This window comes from Pongo pygmaeus, chromosome 1 (genome assembly GCF_028885625.2).
Source record: "Pongo pygmaeus isolate AG05252 chromosome 1, NHGRI_mPonPyg2-v2.0_pri, whole genome shotgun sequence".
Classification (NCBI taxonomy): Eukaryota; Metazoa; Chordata; class Mammalia; order Primates; family Hominidae; genus Pongo; species Pongo pygmaeus.
The window spans coordinates 64,247,215-64,266,906 of NC_072373.2; the positions used below are offsets into that span (position 1 = coordinate 64,247,215).

A 19,692-nucleotide genomic window follows, 5' to 3' on the forward strand; every position below is an offset into this window, starting at 1 on the left:
TCCAATCAATAGAAAAAGAGGGAATCCTCCCTAACTCATTTTATGAGGCCAGCATCATCCTGATACCAAAGCCTGGCAGAGACACAACCAAAAAAGAGAATTTTAGACCAATATCCTTGATGAACATTGATGCAAAAATCCTCAATAAAATACTGGCAAACAGAATCCAGCAGCACATCAAAAAGCTTATCCACCATGATCAAGTGGGCTTCATCCCTGGGATGCAAGGCTGGTTCAATATACGCAAATCAATAAATGTAATCCAGCATATAAACAGAACCAAAGACAAAAACCACATGATTATCTCAATAGATGCAGAAAAGGCCTTTGACAAAATTCAACAACCCTTCATGCTAAAAACTCTCAATAAATTAGGAATTGATGGGACGTATCTCAAAATAATAAGAGCTATTTATGACAAACCCACAGCCAATATCATACTGAACGGGCAAAAACTGGAAGCATTCCCTTTGAAAACTGGCACAAGACAGGGATGCCCTCTCTCACCACTTCTATTCAACATAGTGTTGGAAGTCCTGGCCAGGGCAATTAGGCAGGAGAAGGAAATCAAGGGTATTCAATTAGGAAAAGAGGAAGTCAAATTGTCCCTGTTTGCAGATGACATGATAGTATATCTAGAAAACCCCATTGTCTCAGCCCAAAATCTCCTTAAGCTGATAAGCAACTTCAGCAAAGTCTCAGGATACAAAATCAATGTGCAAAAGTCACAAGCATTCTTATACATCAATAACAGACAAACAGAGAGCCAAATCATGAGTGAACTCCCATTCACAATTGCTTCAAAGAGAATAAAATACCTAGGAATCCAACTTACAAGGGATGTGAAAGACCTCTTCAAGGAGAACTACAAACCACTGCTCAAGGAAATAAAAGAGGATACAAACAAATGGAAGAACATTCCATGCTCATGGGTAGGAAGAATCAATATCATGAAAATGGCCATCCTTCCCAAGGTAATTTACAGATTCAATGCCATCCCCATCAAGCTACCAATGACTTTCTTCACAGAATTGGAAAAAACTACTTTAAAGTTCATATGGAACCAAAAAAGAGCCCGCATCGCCAAGTCAATCCTAAGCCAAAAGAACAAAGTTGGAGGCATCACACTACCTGACTTCAAACTATACTACAAGGCTACAGTAACCAAAACAGCATGGTGCTGGTACCAAAACAGAGATATAGATCAATGGAACAGAACAGAGCCGTCAGAAATAATGCCACATATCTACAACTATCTGATCTTTGACAAACCTGACAAAAACAAGAAATGGGGAAAGGATTCCCTATTTAATAAATGGTGCTGGGAAAACTGGCTAGCCATATGTAGAAAGCTGAAACTGGATCCCTTCCTTACACCATATACAAAAATCAATTCAAGATGGATTAAAGACTTAAATGTTAGACCTAAAACCATAAAAACCCTAGAAGAAAACCTAGGCATTACCATTCAGGACATAGGCATGGGCAAGGACTTCATGTCTAAAACACCAAAAGCAATGGCAACAAAAGCCAAAATTGACAAATGGGATCTAATTAAACTAAAGAGCTTCTACACAGCAAAAGAAACTACCATCAGAGTGAACAGGCAACCTACAAAATGGGAGAAAATTTTCGCAACCTACTCATCTGACAAAGGGCTAATATCCAGAATCTACAATGAACTCCAACAAATTTACAAGAAAAAATCAAACAACCCCATCAAAAAGTGGGCGAAGGACATGAACAGACACTTCTCAAAAGAAGACATTTATGCAGCCAAAAAACACATGAAAAAATGCTCACCATCACTGGCCATCAGAGAAATGCAAATCAAAACCACAATGAGATACCATCTCACACCAGTTAGAATGGCAATCATTAAAAAGTCAGGAAACAACAGGTGCTGGAGAGGATGTGGAGAAATAGGAACACTTTTACACTGTTGGTGGGACTGTAAACTAGTTCAACCCTTGTGGAAGTCAGTGTGGCGATTCCTCAGGGATCTAGAACTAGAAATTCCATTCGACCCAGCCATCCCATTACTGGGTATATACCCAAAGAACTATAAATCATGCTGCTATAAAGACACATGCACACGTATGTTTATTGCTGCATTATTCACAATAGCAAAGACTTGGAACCAACCCAAATGTCCAACAATGATAGACTGGATTAAGAAAATGTGGCACATATACACCATGGAATACTATGCAGCCATAAAAAATGATGAGTTCACGTCCTTTGTAGGGACATGGATGAAATTGGAAATCATCATTCTCAGTAAACTATCGCAAGAACAAAAAACCAAACACTGCATATTCTCACTCATGGGTGGGAATTGAACAATGAGAACACATGGACACAGGAAGGGGAACATCACACTTCGGGGACTGTTGTGGGGTGGGGGGAGGGGGGAGGGATAGCACTGGGAGATATACCTAATGCTAGATGACGAGTTGGTGGGTGCAGCGCACCAGCATGGCACATGTATACATATGTAACTTACCTGCACATTGCGCACATGTACCATAAAACCTAAAGTATAATAATAATAATAATAAAAGAAAAAAAAATTATTCTAAGAATGGGCACTTGCAACCCAAAGTTACTCACTTGGCAATCGTAAAGAACAGGAAATGCTGAGAGAAAAGATCAGAGAGGCGGGATTACCAACAGAGTTACACAGAATTATCAGGGCATATGAAAGGTGAGAATATTCATTTCTAAAATTTTGGCTTAAAGAATATGAAACATTGATATTAAGGGCTGGAAGTAATCAGCAGTGCACTTGAGCAGGTAAAGAGAAGCGGGGAGCTGGCAAGGAAAATGGAAGGCTTAGACAAACGGTAGACATTCCATGTTCCTGCAATTAATTGCAAGCCAACCAGAATCTCAACCAGGCACCTGGAGCCAAGTAAAGTAACAAAGCGTACTCAATGTCCTAAACCTCCTGTGTACCTCTGCTGAGGCCGGGGCTTAGTGCTTTCCCAAAATGATCTGTAGATTCACAGAAGCAACACATGTAACCTTCTGTCAACAAACAGAGCTATGAAAATAGCATTGGCCTTTATGTCCACTGGCCCATGTTCTCGAAAAAGTCAACGTGGAACTGAAAGCAAACAAGCACTATGCCAAAAAAAATTAAGTAACAGGCTTTTGACACATTTTATGACTTCCCGTATTTTGTGTGTTAAGAGAGCTATTTACTCTTGTTCATTAAAAAATGATTCATTGTTTTCCAACAACAAAAGATAAATTTTTAAAAATGTGGTATATTCATTTAATGGAATATTTATAATCTTTAAAATCCATAATGACATGGGAAGATTTTTGTTGTATTTTCAAGTAAAAAAGAACTGTTATAAACCAGTGGAAATCGTCATATTTTTAAAGTGGGTAAAACCATGAGGCTTATACAGATAGAAAATAAACATAGGTCAAAATTTCTGTGTAACTCATTATTAGTTATTAAATGAGGGAAACAAGCAGTTGTTACAACCAATTCAAAGGAGAAATAAGTGAACTGGAAATTTACATGGAGCAAATGAATGTTGAAATAAATTTACAAATGAGCACAAAACTGGCTTTTTCCTGGGGATGAAGAGAGAGATTGTCTTTCCAACAGACAGAAGTCATTTGAAAGTCTAGAGACAAGAAGTACTTGCATTTGCAATAATTTGTCAGTAATTCACAAATTACAGAATTGAAAAATAACCTGATGGAAGACAAAGTCCACATCCCTGTAGCAGTGATTCTCAATGTTTTTTTCATTATTGCCTGCCTAAGAAGATTCTTTTCAGATATCTTAACCTAATCTCCCCTACGTGGTGCCCTCAAAATTAAACACTAAGATATAAGGATTTTGTTGGGTAGAGTGGAACTTTGGAGGGCCACAAACCATTATAATTGCTGTGATTCTTTTCTGCCCCTCCGATCGAATTTTTGTCCCCTTTGGGGCAATTGAAAATCCATGTTGTTTAGGACAGACAATACCCAGAGTCTACTGGAAGGAATATCTAGTAATCTCTGTAGCCTGTTTCAAAGTTTTAAATTATCTTTACAATATAATACAATGATGTCATTCTTTAAAACCACTACATATATGTGTGTCGGGGGCGGGGGTGGGTGTTAAAGTGTATTGCAGGAATCAGCAAACTACAGCTTACAGGCAGACCCTAACCTGCCTATTTTGTAAACTCAGCTTTATTGGTGACACACAGCCACACACACAGTTTCTAATCATCTCCTGTCTTCTGTGGCTGCTTTCATGCCCCAACAGCCGACTTGAGTGGTTGAGACAGAGACTGCAGTTTCCACACAGCCTCAAATATTTATTATTTGTCCATTGAAAGAAAACGCTTGCCAATCTCTGGTTTATACTAGACTGTTGATAGAAATTGTCTCTAGTTAATAAGAAAATAAATTATTTTTCTTTACAAAAAATAACATCTCTATTTTCTATAAATGTTTTACTTATTGATGAGACAAAAACTCAAAATTATTTGTTACACATCAATCGTATGCAAAACACTTGAAGGATAGAAGTATACACCACGGTTCCTGCTTTTTAAAAAGCTTCTAATCCATGTTGCTGGGATAAAGCGGTATGTTTGCTATCAGAGTTGCAGCAGTTTTGCTGAAGTAAACTAAAAATAGAAGTAGATAGGGACCACTAGAGGGGAAAATAGATAGTAATTGTAAATATGAGCCAGCTCAATGTCAACTTCTAGTTTAAACTTTGGCCTTCTGAGCCTTAAAAATAAAGGAAAACCAGATTTAATAGTTCATCATGACTGAAGTATTTGCTTCAAATGATTATAAAAATAATAAGAAAGAATGTGTGTGTTTTCAACCTCTAGAGAACAGTATTTTCTCTCCATTCAAATTTTATACTCACTGAGGTCATGAAATTCAAAGTTACTCTAAAAACCACTGTGAGAAGATGTCTTCTAGACAGGTAATATTTCAAGACTTAAGCTGTCCTGATTCACATAAATCTCTAATCTTTTCCTGTCCGTGTTTCAAGATAACATAGCTTAACAGAGTATCTCAAGGTATGTGTGGCATTCTTTTCAGTTCATTCTCTCCAGCTTCCAGAAACTTACTTTCCCAGGGACTTTATCCTTGGATGGGTTTCTTTAATACATGAATGACAATATCTTTGTTCTCATTATAATTCTTATATTATGAAGAAGCTATTTTTTGTAATATAAGACTCTTGTATATAACCATAAAGACCCAGACAAATGATTTTTTCATTCCTTAATTCTAGAAACTTGAGAACAGCATCCTCCAAACCAGCATATTTATAGAATAAGAATTTTACCTATTTGTAAGATAAAATGGTAAACAGATAAATGAATGAGTCTAGGGGGATCAAAAGAATTAAATTTTTTGGTTGAAAATTCTCCAGGAAAAATAACTATAAAATCACCATTAAATCCAAATCAACTTAATAATTGCTTTGGACCTAAGATATCAGCCTTTCCCAACCATGTTGTCATAAAACACTAAGGTACTCCAATCAATTGTGTGGTGTGTCTCCAGTAATCTGTCTCTAATAAAGGCGAAAGTACTGAAGTTTCCAAGTTATTTACTATTTTCAGAAACGAAAACTGATTCAATAACCATTCTCACTCACCTGCCTTCTCATACTTGTTACTGAATGAGCAAGAAAGAAGACGTTAAGGCCAACGATGTTAAGGCCAATGATACTCCTACAGAAGTGTCTGGCAGGTGAACAACATCTGTCATTTATATCATGGTGTACAAATGAGGTTCAAAATTGCAGTCGAATGGAAAGAATCAATGGGGAAAGAGAAAAATGGTAGAGGAGGGGAAAACAGAAGATGAGGGGGTAAAGAAGCAGGAAAAGAACAACAATTTGGTGAATGAGAAAGGAGGAGAGCCCAAATGGAAACAAAGCAAAAAGAATCAGAAACCAGGAGAGAGTGGCTAATGGAAACCACAGGTGCAAAGTCTCTAAAACAAAAATGGGTGTAGAAGGCAGCATCAATTCCTGCTGAGAAATTAAGCAACCTTGCTGATGTGAGGCAATTAGATGCCCCTTGGCTGGCATTAAAGGCTGAATTAAAGAAAGAGTTAAAGGAGGGGAAATAGAGCATCTGTAGACTCTTCCTTGCCAAAGCTTGGCCTTGCTGAAAGAGAAAACGATAGGATAGTGTTTACAGAGAACACTAAGTGAAGGCAATCACTTTTAAGAATTGGAGAGACCTGAGTATGTATACAGGCTCCAAACAAACAACAAACTAACAAGGATAGGTTAAAAATATCTTATAGAGAGGAAATACCCAATGGAACAAGGTTCTATTCCCAGAAAGGGCAGAAGGGGATAGGATCATGAACAAGATTTGGTCTTGAACAGGAAAAGACACACCTCTTCCTCATAAACTGGAAGAGAGGAGATAAGAGGGTATGTATTTGGAGTGCAATTTCTTGTGGACAGAAAGCCATGAGATTCACATCCTGTAGACCTGAAAAAAAGTCATCAACTGAGTGGGAAGAGGACAGGGTAGAAAATGAATAGCTGTTGTAGAACGTGGGAGAGGAAGATGAAGAGAAAGAGCTGAAATTATTGCTCCAGCCCCTCACCCCACCCCCAAGGCCCTGTATATATTTTCCAGAAGAAAGGAAGGAGGAGCTAACAAAGATATCGGAGAGAGAATGGCCATGGTACTGGGAAGAAAGCTGCATTGTCACAGAAGCCGTGGTAAGGAACACTTAAAAGAAAAACTAAATAGGGAAAAGAAGGAGCTGATCAATAGAATGAAAAACTACCAAGAACTTTGAATGATACATATAGAGGAAACCACCAGATTTGGCAACAAGGAAGTTATTAATAACTAAGTGAGATTTTCTATAATGGCAAAGATTAGACCAGATCTCATGGAGTGGTAGTGATGAGTTGAAGACAGTTATGGGAACATTCCACCTTTCCAGGAATTTTAGAAGTGAACAAAGTATGAGATGGGGTAACAGTTTGGGGAAATGGGATATTTTGTATATGAAAGAAAACTGAACATACATTTGTGTGTTTGTGGCAGGGGTTAGAGGGTATACGTTGAGTGCTACTATAACTCAACAACTCAGCTACCTTACAGGATTATTGTCAGAATTAAATAAAACACTCTATAAACTGAAAATTATCATACTAAGTGTTATCATTTTCATAATACACAGATTCTCATTTATTGAATGTACAAAACATGTTTCTTGCCATTGAAAATTCCATTTAGTGTTTTATATGAATGCAGTCATGAATCAATAAACTTTATCATCAGAGTTCTCTCCTTGTAGCCACTAAAATCCTTGACAGCTCTGAAAGATGAAATCTCCAGACAAATGAAACCAGCAGTTTCCATCTTAGAACCTGAGCAGAGAAAAATGGAAAAATTACATTAAGCTGATTTCTATGGTCCTCAGACACCTGCAGGTTATGGGGACAAAACACCGACTTTGGGAATTAGCTTGCTTTTTCATTATGGCTTTCAGATCTGTTGCTAATTTAATGAAACCCATATTTCTGCTGGGCAAGACCCAGGTAAGTCTTAGGTCAAGTTTTTAAACCCAAGCCTTTTATCACATTCTGACAGCTGGGAAAATGACGTCTGGAAAAAGCGGGGTGTTTTGCTTTGGGCTCTTCTGCCTGAGGTTTTCTGCACATTTGAAAAACTCCAAAGGAGCTAAGCAGTTTGCAGCTAACAGCTAGTAAAGTAATTAAATTGTGTATTTGCCAAAATAAATAAAACTCATTAATTAGTAGGATTGCATTACATTCTAATATTTCGGCCAAAATTTTTTTCTTTTAAGAGTTAGTTCTCAAACTATCAACTCTTGATATGAAGTCAGGAGCCTTTGGAACAGAACAATCTTCCTGTTTTGCTGCTGTTTTATATATTTGAGAGCAATTAATTTAACCCTACCTGAATGTTAATTTTTTCATATAAACTGGAAATAAGAATTATAGTCATGTGCCACTTAATGACAAGGATATGTTCTGAGAAATGCATTGTTAGGCCATTTCATCATTGTGTGAACATCATAGAGTGCATTTTCACAAGCCCAAAGGGTATATATAGCCCACTACACACCTAGTCTAGATGGTCTGTTACCATACAGTTACTGCAGGCAACTGTAACACAATGATAAGTATTTGTGTACCTAAACATATCTAAACACATAAAAGGTATAATAAAATACAGTGTAAAGGATTAAAAGTGGCACACCTGTATAGGGCACTGACTGTGAATGGAGCTTGCAGGAAGTTGCTCTGGGTAAGTGAGTGAGTAGTGAGTGAATGTGAAGGCCTAGGACATTACTGTATACTACTGTAGACTTTATGAAACAGTATAGTTAGGCTACACTCAATTTATTTTAAAAAATCTTTCTTCAATAAATTAAACTTAGCTTACTATAACTTTATTTTATAAACATTTAAAATTTTTTAACTTTTTGACTCTGTTGTAATAACACTTAGCTTAAAACACAAACCCATTGTCAGTGGTACAAAAATATTTTCTTTATATTCTCATTCTATGAGGTTTTTTTCTATATTTGGAACTTTTTAATTTTTATTTGTTACTTTTAAAGCTTTTTTGTTAAAAACTAAGACACAGACACGTACATTAGCCTAGGCTTACACAGTATTGGGATCATCAAGATGTCACTCGGTGAGAAAAATTTTTCAGCTCTACTGTAATCTTATAGGACCACCACCTTATAAGCAGTCTGTTGTTGAACCAAAATGTCACTATGCAGCCAAATGACTGCTTTGGTAAAGAGGAACATTTGCACCTTCGTTCAGCACAGTAAGCATGGGGCATATCATCCTTGTCTTCATAGAACTTTGGATATTCAAAATGCAATATTACTAAAATAGTATTTCCAGCTCTTAAACATTGAAAACCTGGCTGTCAGGGATTAGCTATGGGTTTTGAAACAGAGAATCCGTGGAAAATTTGGCATTAGAACAGAGGCCACCAAAAGCGAGATGGGATACACAATAGACTCTTAATGTAGGTCTGTCTAGGAGAAGGTGGGAATAAGATGGAGTGTGGAATCAAGAAGATTGAATGTTATTTTAGTGCACTTATTGTCACCCTGAAAATGCACTGGGTTTTGTAGATTTTGAAAGTTTTCATAAATATTTTAACATAGATTTAAATAATCCATGCCTCTTTACTCCTTTTAGTACAAATCAATATATAGTTTGTTAAAATTGTATCTTCAGAATCATAAATAAAGATAACTTTATTTTAACCCTTATTAATTTAAGTGAGGCAGCTTCAAGTTGGAAGCCTTACATAAAATGATCAAATGTAATACTTGGCTAACTCATATTTCCCCACATCTAGTGAATTTCCTGGGCTGTCAACCAAAAAAAAAAAAAAAAAATCTGGTTTGAGCAAAAAGATGCTTAGTAAGGAACGAGGACATTCCTCTATGCCAGTCTTACATAAGAATCATATCGGCAGCAATTCTTCCAAGCCATCATCGTCAAATGCTGCTATCTGCTGAAGACAGGAACAGTGCAGCAATCTGCAGAAGAGCAATGAGTCACAGGCAATACCTGCCACACGCCTTATCCTCAAGGTAAATGCATGTCATGAGACAAGGCCACAGAGTCCCAAAATAGTCTGAGCCTGTCACTTGGTACCCAAAGTAATTATTCAAGAAATAATTGTTTCTAAAGGGACAAATTACCCCATCAGCATAAAATGACACTGTCATGAGACTGTTGGATAATGTCTTTCTTTTAAAGAATTTCATGGTAATCACTCTGACATGAAAATTATAAATTAGAATTACATCAGCTAAAGGGAGTCAGGAATTGTTTCCTAAATCTCTCCTCAGTCCAGTCTAGGTTTGAAATAATTCCCACAGAAGGACCACAGTAGGAGCTGGTCATGAGAATCCATGGGAATCAACTATGAGGAAAACTGAGAAGCAAGTGCCTCAGAAAGATCAGAAAGACTGGAGGCTTCCCATGGGGAGAAGTCAGGAGAAGATGCTCCAGAGCTCGAGTTTTCATGCACACGCCTGCTAGAGAGCCACGTCCTGGTACAGAGCACATGAAAGGGGTGTCTGAACACAGAACTTTAAACATGGGTGAGGATCAACTAACCCGAAGTTTGCAAGGTGTATTAGTTTCCTGGGGCTGCCATAACAAATGACCACACAATGGGTGGCTTAAAGCAACAGAAATCTATGGTCTTGAAGTTCTGGAAGCTGGAAGTCCAAAGTCAAGAGGTCAGCAGATCAAGAGGCTCCTCCTAGAAGTTCTGAGACAGAATCTGCTCTATGCCTCTCTCCTAGCTTCTAGTGGTTGCTGGCAATTCTTGGTGTTCCTTGACTTGCAGGTGCATCACTGTAATCTCTGCCCCCATTGTCACATGGTGCCCTCTTTGTGTCTGTCCAAATTTCCCTCTTTTTATAAGGATACTGGTCATTGAATTAAGGTCTACCATAATCCAGTATGACCGCATCTTAACTTGATTACATCTGAAAAACACTATTTCTAAGTAAGATTACATTCACAGGTACCAGTGGTAAGGATTTGAACATATTTTGTTGGGGTAGGGGGACACAATTCAACCCACAATGCTAGGTCTCTCAGAAGCGACCTAGTTGTCCACTACCACAATGATGTGGGACCTTCTGGCACAATGTGAGGAAATCATAGAATGTTAAAGCTAAAAGCAATCTTAGCAATCACCAAACCTAACCATCTTACTTCATAATTAACAGGTCTTTCCAAAGCAGCAGTTTGTAACCAAGCACACTATAGAGACAGGGTACACAATCTATTGTAAGGGATGAGACAGGTAAATGATTATTTTTTAAAAACACTAAGTAGTGAGGATGATTCACTTTCCCTATGCACAAGGATAGATGAACAGCTGCACCCATAACTCCCTCACTCACATTCACTTGTATTTCTTGTGTTGGAGAGAAAGGAGGGACAATAAAGCCTAAGGTGCTGAGAATTGCCTGTAATCCACATGCATCTTACCTCTGCTTCCAAGAAAGTATATCAAGCATTAGAATGTCATCCAGATGGGTATCCCAGTACAAAAATGGCTAAAAATTCCTATTCTGCAAGAAGTACTTTAGCAGGCAAAGATTGTGAGATGCACCCATGCACTACCCAGTTTCCGGACACACACAGAAGAAACAGAAAAGGGAACTTGAGAGAAATATGCAAATGGCATACATAGTAGAGCACAACCTCAAACAAGGTGGCTCAGACAGGGTTGCAATGGAGAGCAAAGAAAATATGTAAAACATAGAATCAAAGGAAAATCTTCAGAAGGCCCCACTGAAGACCCTACCCAGACACAAAATGACTGTCTTCAGTCCTCTACCTTCCAGCAGGAGGAAGAGAAAGATAAAGAACAATCTGTACCTTTGCCCTGCTCACCTGAGAGGCACTATAGCAAAGTGGCTATGACTAAGGTATCCACTCTAGGGATGATGTCAGTTCTGCTTCTGGAAGGCTGTGTGACCTTAAGCAAGTTACTTTAACTCTCTGGGCCTTGGTTTCCTCATTTATGAGGATAATAATAGGAACTAACGTGGTTTGAAGGACAAGGTTAATAGACATAAAATACTCAGAAAAATGTCTGGCACATAGTAAACAATAAATACTAGCTATTATTTTTATAGTGTTGTTTGTGAGGATCCAATGAAACATTTATAATTTCTGAAAGCTATAAAATTCACATTGTTACATTAGTAATAAAGGGAATGATATCTTCTTTCAAACAGATTATTTTATACTTGACAAATATTTATGAGGCTCTTTTGACATATTTTCCTGAATTTAAACTCAGCTATAAAAGATAAACACTACTTTTTGAAATTCATGTAGGCAATTTTAAAATGTTTAAATCATTTAATATCTTATATTGGCCAATGTATAGGTACAGACTCATTATTTTGGAGTCTTGAAGTCTTTCTAAATGCTCTCTAAATTCACCATATTTGGATAAAAATCACATTAGACTGGTAACAAGACTTCAGAGTTCAAATTCTAGCCCTGCCATAAACAAACTGAATGTCTTTAGGCAAGTTATTTGGCCTCTCAAAACCACAGTCTCGTTATACATAAAATTTCCAGGTGGGAGCAGATAATCTGTAAGGCCACATACAATTATAAGATTCCATGAGTTGTAAGTTAGGGCAAACATCATTATCTTTGTTTTCTTTAGGATACATTTTAAAAGACTTGCCTGAAGTCAGACATTTCAAATTTCAAACAAACAGAAAACACCATTCTCCTGGCTCCCAGACTGGAACTTTCAGTTCACTGAATCTCCAACTTTTGAAATCAAGATGCCATAGAACTTTACTATGTTAAAATATTGAAAATAAAGACAATGAAGAAAAATAAACTCACAGTTCTTAGCAAGTTGACACCATCTGAAAAACACTTCTGTTTTAATCTTTCTCAGGCAAAAGGATACCTCTACCAGCCTGGCAGAAGCAAGGTCAAAAAAATTTCCAAAGGTAGATAAAGCCAACTCATCCTATTCATATAGCCTGAAACCAACAAATTAATTTTGCTGCTAGCCTGCATTGGGCTCAACACTGCCCGATTTTAAGAAAACTGCAATGGCCACCAGTACATCACTCCACCTGTGCCTCACCAATGTATTTAACACTACCTGACAAAAGTCAGCAGGAGGGACAGTGACATGGTTTGGCTGTGTCCTCACCCAAATCTCATCTTCAGTTATACCTCCCATATTTCCTACACATCATCGGAGGGCCCTGCTGGGAGGTCATTGAATCACGGGGGCGGGGGGAGGGGTGGTATTTCCCATGCTGTTCTGATGATGGTGAATAGGTCTCACGAGATCTGATGGTTTTATAAAGGGGAGTTCCCCTGCACACACCTGCCTGCCACCGTGTAAGACATGACTTTGCTCTTCATCTGCCTTCTGCCACGACTGTGAGGCCTCCCCAGCAATGTGGAACTGTGAGTCAATTAAACCTCTTTGCTTTATAAATTACCCAGTCTTGGGTATGTCTTTATTAGCAGCATGAGAACAGACTAGTACAGTACATTGACACCAGAAGTGGGTGCTGCTGTAAAGATACCCAAAAATGTGGAAGTGACTTTGGAACTGGATAACAGGCAGAGGTTGGAGCAGTTTGGAGGGATCAGAAGAAGATAAGAAAACATGGGCGGGAAAGTTTGGAACTTCCTAGAGACTTGTTGAATGGCTATGACCAAAATGCTGATGTGATATGGACCATGAAAGTCCAGGCTGAGGTGGTCTCAGATGGAGATGAGGAACTTCTTGGGAAATAGAATAAAGGTCACTCCTGCTATGCAAACAGACTGGTGGCATTTTGTCCCTGCCCTAGAGATCTGTGGAACTTTGAACTTGAGAGAGATGATTTAGGGTATCTGGAGGAAGAAATTTCTAAGTAGCAAAGGGTTCAAGAGGAAGCAGAGCATAAAAGTTTGGAAAATTTGTAGCCTGATGACACTGTAGAAAAGAAAAATCCATTTTCTGGGGAGAAATTCTAGCCACCAGCAGGAACCTGCATAAATAACAGGGAGCCAAATGTTAATTACCAAAACAATGGAGAAAATGTCTCCAGGGAATGTCAGAGGTCTTCACGGCAGCCCCTCCCGTCACAGACCCAGAGGCCTAGAAGGAAAAATGGTTTCATGGGCCAGGCCCAGGGCTCCCCTACTCTATGCAGCCTAGGTACTTGGTGCCCTGCATCCCAGCCACTCCAGCTTTGGCAAAAATGGGCCAAGGTACAGCTTGGGCTGTTGCTTCAGAGTATGCAAGCCCCAAGCCGTGGCAGCTTCCACATGGTGTTGAGTCTGCAAATGCACAGAAGACAAGAATTAAGGTTTGGGGACCGCCACCTAGATTTCAGAGGGTATATGGAAATGCCTGGATGTCCAGGCTAAAATTTGCTGCAGAGGTGGGGTCCTCAGGGAGAAGCTCTGCCAGAGCAGTGCAGGAGGGAAATGTGGGGTTGGAGCCCCCACAGAGGGTCCCCACTGGGGCACTGCCTGGTGGAGCTGTGAGAAGAGGGCCACTGTCCTCCAGACCCCAGAATGGTAGATCCACCAATGGCTTACACCGTACATCTGGAAAAGCCGCACAAATTCAATGCCAGCCCATGAAAATATCCACGAGGGAGGCTGTACCCTGCAAAGTCACAGAGGTGGAGCTGCCCAGGACTATGGGAACCTACCTCTTGCATCAACCCAGATGTAAGATATGGAGTCAAAGGAGATCATTCAGAGCTTTAAGATTTGACTGCCCTGTTGGATTTCAGACTTGCATGGCACCTGCAGTCCCTTCATTTTGGCCAATTTCTCCAATTTTAATGGATGTATTTACCCATTGCCTGTATCCCCATTGTATCTAGGAAGTAACTAACTTGGTTTTTATTTTACAGGCTAATAGGTGGAAGAGACTTGCCTTGTCTCAGATAAGACTTTGGACTGTGGACTTCTGAGTTAATGCTGAAATGAGTTAAGACTTTGGGGGGCTGTTGGGAAGGCATAATTGGTTTTGGAATGTGAGGACATGAGATTTGGGAGGGGCCAGGGGCAGAATGATATGGTTTGGCTGTGTTCCCACCCAAATCTCATCTTCAATTGCAGCTCTCATAATTCCCATGTGTTGTGGCAGGGACCCAGTGGGAGGTAATTAAATCATGGGGGCAGGTATTTCCCATGCTCTTCTTGTGGTAGTGGATAAGTCTCACAAGATCTGATGGTTTTATAAATGGGTATTCCCCTGCACATGTTCTCTTGCCTGCTGCCATGTAAGATATGACTTTGCTCTTCATTTGCCTTCAGTCATGATTGTGAGGCCTCTCCAGCCATATGAAACTGTGAATCAATTAAACCTGTTTCCTATATAAATTACCCACTCTCAGGTATGTTTTTTTAGCAGTGTAAGAACAAACTAATACAGACAGTATATTGGCAAATGAGAAAAATAAACAGAAAGCATATTAAAGTCAATTATTTTCTTAGTGGTTGTATTAATATCAGACAAAGTAGACTTCTAGACAAGGAATATTAACAGAGATAAAGAGGGACATCCCATGATGATAAAGGGGTCAATTTATTAAGAATATATGGCAATCTTAAATATATTTGCACCTAATAACAGATCTTTAAACTGCATCAAGCAAAAATTCACAGAACTAAAGAGAAAAAGAGACAAATCCATAGAGTTTGAAATTTTTAACCATCCTTCTTTCAGTCATTAATACAATAAATAGAGAAAATCAATGAGGATATTGAAGATTTGCTTAATGCTATCAACCAACTTTATCTATTTGATATTTATATAACAGAACAACAAACACCCTGCATAAAATACTTTTTTCAAAGGTATATGGAATAATTATCTAGCAGGATCATGTGATGAGATATAAATCAAATCTCAAGAATTTCAAAGAACTTAATCATACAGAATATTACCATGACTATAACAGAATTAAGATAGAAATCAGTTACCAAAAGATACACGGAAAACCTCAGAATCTGGAAATTAAAAAACCTACTTCTAAGTAATCTATTCGTCAAACAAGCAATCTATATAATTCAAAGCAAAATGAATATATTCAAAAGAATATAATTCAAGCAAAATGCTAATGAAATCAAACTTTGTAGAATGCAGTCAAAATTGCACTTAGAGGGCAATTTCTAGCTTTAAATGCTTATATTAGAAAATAAGAAAGATTTATAAATAACAATCTAAGCCTCTAAATAAAGAAGCTGGGAAAAGAAAAGCTAATTAATTTAAATTAATTAGAAAAAAGAAAACATTAAAGAATGGAAAACAATAAAATGAGAAACAGGCAATGGACAAAATAAAAGAGCTAAAAAAATGGATTTTGAAAAAAAAAATTTAAGGTGATAAACCCTGTGAAGACTGATCAAGTAAAAAAAGAGAGAAAAAACCCTCACAAATTACCAATATCATGAATTGAACAGGGACATTATGACAGACCCTATAGACCTCAAAAGACTAATAAGAGAATATCATGAAAAACTTTATGCTGATTAATTTGCCAATTTCAATAAAATAGAGAAAATTCACTAAAAATACAAATTGTGAAAAATTATGCAAGAAGTAATAGAACATATGAATAGCCCTATAACTGTTAAGGATGTTTAACTTATTTAAATTTTTCCACAAAGAAACATCAAGACTAAGATGGTCCCATTCATGACTTCTATCAAACATTTAAAGAAGAATAAATACCAATTTTATACAAACTCTTTGAGAAAATAAAGTAGGAGGAACTTTCCCAACACATTTTATGGGAACAAGATAAACCTGGTGTTAAAATCTGACAAGGACATTACAAGAAAAGTATATAAAAATAACTCTCTTGAATAAAAATACAAAACTCTTTAACATAATACTAGTAAATCAAATCTAGCATATAGAGAGTATAGTGCATCATGACCAGTAGGCTCTTTCCTCTGAAGGCAAGATTAGTTTAACAATCAAAACTCAATCAATATGTGTAGGCCAGGTGTGGTGGCTCACACCTGTAATCCCAGTACTTTGGGAGGCAATGAGGGCAGATCACTTAAACCCAGGAGTTTGAGACCAGTCTGGGAAACATGGAGAAACCCTGTCTCTACAAAAAAATACAAAAATTATCCAGGTGTAGTGGCATATGCCTGTAATCAAGCTACTTGGGAGGCTGAGGTAGGGGGTTCACCTGAACCTGAGAAGGTCAAGGGTGCAGTGAGCCATGATTGTACCACTGCACTCCAGCCCAGGTGACAGAGTGAGAGCCAATCTCAAAAAAATAAAAATAAATAAATAATTTAAAAATTCAGTCAATGTGTCAATTAAAATTAAGGCTGTTCAGATAAAAATAATTTAACTCAGCTTCCTTCAAAGCCAAATGTGAGGATAAACTTGAGAAAACACACCATCAAAGTTAAGAGTGTTTTGAAGTCTGTTGGAAAACTTTTATAGGAGAGATTAGGAGAAGGGAGGGGGACTCCTCATACTGGATTTTCTTTTTTCATTGGAGGGTGCAATATAGAGGTTTACAATCATTGGATACAGATTGCAATGTGCAGGCTAAAATGTCTACATGCAAGACAATTAGTAAAACTTTATAATTCAAAAATGAATCAGCATCCTTTTCAGTGTCAGTAGGCTATGCATTAATCAGTACATCAACAATTTGAGGAACTCATGACAAGACTCTTTACTCAGGAAGAAGGTGTCATCATGAATCACAAGACTTTCCCAAGGCAGATTAATTTGAAAGCCTGTTTTCTTTTAAACTGTCAAAGTGACCTCTGGTTTTTATTTCCCCTTTTTGATCCAAAATCTTCCCATAGAAGCACTGATGATCAATCTCTGCTTAGGTTACAGTCATAGACTTGCTTCATTCCTTGGCACTAGGAAAGCTCATTCTCAGAAAGTCATATTCCTCAGTGGTGGCACAGAACCTTGTTATTGCACATAAGGCAGATTGCTAGGAATGTAGGTCATGGACACAAGACTACATGTTATTCTCCTGAATAATGAATCATTGCCAGTTGCTGGCTGACCATGATTTTGGCTTTAGACATTGATCTAAAGCAAGCAGAAATGAAAATAATGAGTAACTTAACAGCCAGGAAAATAACAACTATGTTTATATTTATGGTTATGGTTATAATAATAACAACCTGAAGGCCAGCACAAAATAAAGGAGTTAGTCCTGAGTGTAACCAACTAAATAAGATATCAGTTTATAGCTGCTCTCACTTGTTGAATCATCTCTAATCTTTAGAATTTCATGATTTTTGTTTTCTTGGAAGAAGTAAAACAATGAGACATACATAGTATTAATAATTTAAATAGTGCAAAAAATGCGCATAAGGATTAGTATTAAAAAGAGAATTTGTATGCCAGAATGGAAAAAAGAGAGCCTATACCATTAGGGAGCCAACTAAAATCATCAAGAAGAAAATCAACTTCAGGTTCTTCTTTAGAGACATGTTATATAACCAGGAGATAATCCAGTATTCAGTCCAAAAAAAGGGCAAATTTTTAAAACTCAAAAACAACAGTCAGGGCTAGAGTCTAATAACAGGTATACTATAGTTCTCTTCTGAAACATGATAGTTCTCTCTCCAGTCCCTTTTTCTACCAAAGAAAAATCACAGTGAGACCAATTTGTTCGCCATGTAACTTTTAGTCTGATTGTATTTGCCTTGGTTATTCGTGTAAAGTACAGCAAGAATAGTGATTGGCCATAGAGTGTCCTTTTAAATTAGCTTTGCTGTAACTTTTTTTATAACGGATTTTGGGTTGGACTTTTAAAAGCCTCTTGAGCCTAAGTAGCCAACCCAAGGATTCACTATCAGACTGTGCTTGTAATACCAGCACAGATTAGGTGACTTCCCCTCTTCTTGAGGTCCCCAGAATATCTTGAGGTTCCTAAACCTGTCCAAAAGTAACATTCTTTACTTACCACAAGGTCAGAAACCTTGTAAAGAAATTGTGTAGACAAAGTATTAGGCCCATATTTTTCCAAGTCTATTAGCTTCAATCTCAATTCCTCAAAGCAATTTTGTCCTATTTGAAAATACGACATTCTAGTTAAAGCTTTGGAAAAATAACCAGTGTTTCCACTGTATCCTGTTACCAAAAAAAAAAGATTCTTATTGAACTTATACAAATAACTAAATTGTCATAAAACAAGAATGCCTAGGAATAATTTCCAGATTTTGGATAATTCAAGTAGAAAGAGAAAGGTAAACGTTTCAGTTTTGCTCATAGAAGTATATTTTACCCAATTACTGTAAAATATAAATAGCTCAAAAGAAAAAACTGTTTTTTTGACTCTGGAAAACAAAATATAAAAAGAATCAGCCCTGTTTCAAACAAAAAGTCATAAAAAATCACTTTAGTCCTCCACCAGTTTAGTTCTATATAATTTTTGTTCTGCTTGGTTTTGGGTTAGCAATTTTCATGAATACATCAGTTTTTCATTAGAGTTCTGAAAGTTCTAGTCCATTGATCTTAAAGTTATCAGAAGTCTGTGTTCAAGAGCACTTGTTAGAGTTTTTTCAATAAAAAGCATTTTTGTACCTTGGTTGATTACAAATATTTTTAGAGAAGAATTGAAAATATTAACTGTAGGTGACAAAATGTTAGAATAGCCATGGTTAAAATCTGATGAAAGTTTCTAATTGATAAATGAATGTAGTTATTTCTATTACATGCAGCATTTTAAGAAAACAACCAGAATCATGACTAACAGCATCACACGAGGACCCTTAGACTTTTGTAAATTTCACGTGATCTTTAGAATCTTTAGAATATTCACATTAATAACATATTCATACAAATATAATTTTAGAAAAAATTTAACGATCAAAATTATAAACAACATATTAGATTTTTATGAATTTGTATAATTTTTGGAACATTTATATCAATAACATACCCATAAATATAACTGATTTTGATCCTAAGGAAACCTGCATGATGTCAAAGTTTCAAAACATGTGATCAAAGCATAATCACAGGTCATTGTAAAGTAACAGGTATTCATTTAACCAGAGTCAAGTTGACTTCAAAAGCAATACAGGAAGTTACATGAATGTAAAAACATTAATCCTTTTAAAACTCAGTTTTCCTAAGTAATCAAAGTCCT

The 19,692-nt window shown here is 37.2% G+C and overlaps 1 long non-coding RNA gene across 6 annotated transcripts in view; it reads left to right on the forward strand.

Moving 5' to 3' along the window:
• Positions 1 to 19,692, forward strand: part of LOC129016111 (uncharacterized) — a 170,876-nt gene that overhangs the window by 104,748 nt on the left and 46,436 nt on the right. The window lies entirely within an intron of this gene.